Here is a 2,052-nt window from a genome sequence, read left to right on the forward strand (position 1 = left end):
ATGAGAATGCCGATATTCAAGGAAAGAAATGCATGGTGTTTGCAGGAACCACTGTTGTGAATGGGAACTGCATATGCTTGGTTTCAGACACTGGAATGAATACTGAGATTGGAAGGGTTCACTCACAAATTCAGGAAGCTGCACAACACGAGGAAGACACCCCTCTGAAGAAAAAACTTAACGAGTTCGGGGAAGTTCTTACTATGATCATTGGTTTAATTTGTGCGTTAGTGTGGCTCATCAATGTCAAGTACTTCCTCTCCTGGGAGTATGTTGATGGCTGGCCCAGAAACTTTAAGTTCTCCTTCGAGAAGTGCACATATTACTTTGAAATTGCTGTAGCGTTGGCAGTTGCTGCGATTCCAGAAGGTCTCCCAGCAGTTATTACCACATGTTTGGCTCTTGGCACACGGAAGATGGCTCAAAAGAACGCTCTGGTCAGAAAGTTACCCAGTGTGGAGACTCTTGGATGCACCACCGTGATATGCTCTGACAAAACTGGAACTCTAACAACCAATCAGATGGCTGTTTCAAAGCTTGTTGCTATGGGTTCTAGGATTGGAACCCTTCGATCTTTCAATGTTGAGGGGACCTCATTTGATCCTCGAGATGGAAAGATTGAAGATTGGCCAGTGGGTCGGATGGATGCAAATCTTCAGATGATCGCCAAAATTGCTGCCATATGCAACGATGCTAGTGTCGAGCAATCTGATCAGCAGTTTGTGTCTAGGGGAATGCCTACTGAGGCAGCTTTGAAGGTAAAACGGTCAACTCAATTTGCTTGCACCTTTCTCTTCTTAATTAGACAGACTTAAAAGATTTCTTTTGTTCATTTTTGTCCAATTTCAACATGTGTTAAGTGTCTTAATCTGCATTTTTCTATCTATTGGTGTTTTTTGTTTCATTGAGCAGGTTTTGGTTGAGAAAATGGGTTTTCCCGAAGGATTAATTAAAGCGTCGTCTAACGGCGATGTCTTACGTATGTATTCTGAATTAATTTTTTTACTCATGTTGATAAAGTTTTACAGATGCTAAACTTCTGTATATTACCTTTTTTTAACATTATGAAAGGTTGTTGTCGGCGATGGAGTGAATTAGAGCAACGGATTGCCACTCTTGAGTTCGACCGTGACCGGAAATCAATGGGAGTTATGGTGGATTCCATCTCAGGAAAGAAACTGCTACTGGTTAAGGTCTGTTTTTCATTATTTAGTATATATCTATGGTTATATGGCTTGTGCTTTGGTTCTCTTGAATGGATGTTAGTAGTCAAGAAAACCATGTTTCCCTCTTTTTTTTGAGCATCTAAGTGAACCAATTTCATAATTTTCAGGGTGCGGTAGAAAATTTATTGGAAAGAAGTACACGTATTCAGTTACTTGATGGTTCCGTTCACGAACTTGACCAATACTCAAGGGATCTTATTTTACAAAGCCTACATGATATGTCCCTGGGTGCATTAAGATGTCTCGGATTTGCGTACACAGATGTTCCATCAGGTTTTGCTACTTATGATGGCAGTGAAGACCATCCTGCTCCCAGCAACTTCTCAACCCGTCCAATTATTCTTCTATCGAATCCAATCTAACATTCGTTGGATTTGTTGGTCTAAGGGTGAGACACGGTCACCATGACATTTTTGGTTCTGTCTTGTTCCTCTTTGGCGATTATTCATGCTCTAGCTTTTCAATGTTTGAAGGATCCCCCAAGGAAAGAGGTGCGCCAAGCCATTGCAGACTGCCGAACAGCAGGTATTCGGGTCATGGTTATTACCGGAGACAACAAGAGCACAGCGGAAGCTATCTGTCGTGAAATTGGCGTATTTGAAGCAGGTGAAGATATCTCCTCAAGAAGCTTGACAGGAAAAGAATTTATGGATGTCCAAGATCAGAAGAATCATCTTAGACAGACTGGAGGGCTCTTGTTCTCTCGGGCTGAACCCAAACAAAAACAAGAGATTGTCAGGTTACTTAAAGATGATGGAGAAGTGGTTGCCATGACTGGAGATGGAGTCAATGATGCTCCTGCCCTGAAGTTGGCTGATATTGGTGT

General features: G+C 41.9%; 1 pseudogene; it reads left to right on the forward strand.

The window, feature by feature from the left end:
* LOC104765920 overlaps positions 1 to 2,052 on the forward strand; it is a 6,493-nt pseudogene that overhangs the window by 2,094 nt on the left and 2,347 nt on the right.

Source organism: Camelina sativa, chromosome 3 (genome assembly GCF_000633955.1).
Source record: "Camelina sativa cultivar DH55 chromosome 3, Cs, whole genome shotgun sequence".
NCBI lineage: Eukaryota > Viridiplantae > Streptophyta > Magnoliopsida > Brassicales > Brassicaceae > Camelina > Camelina sativa.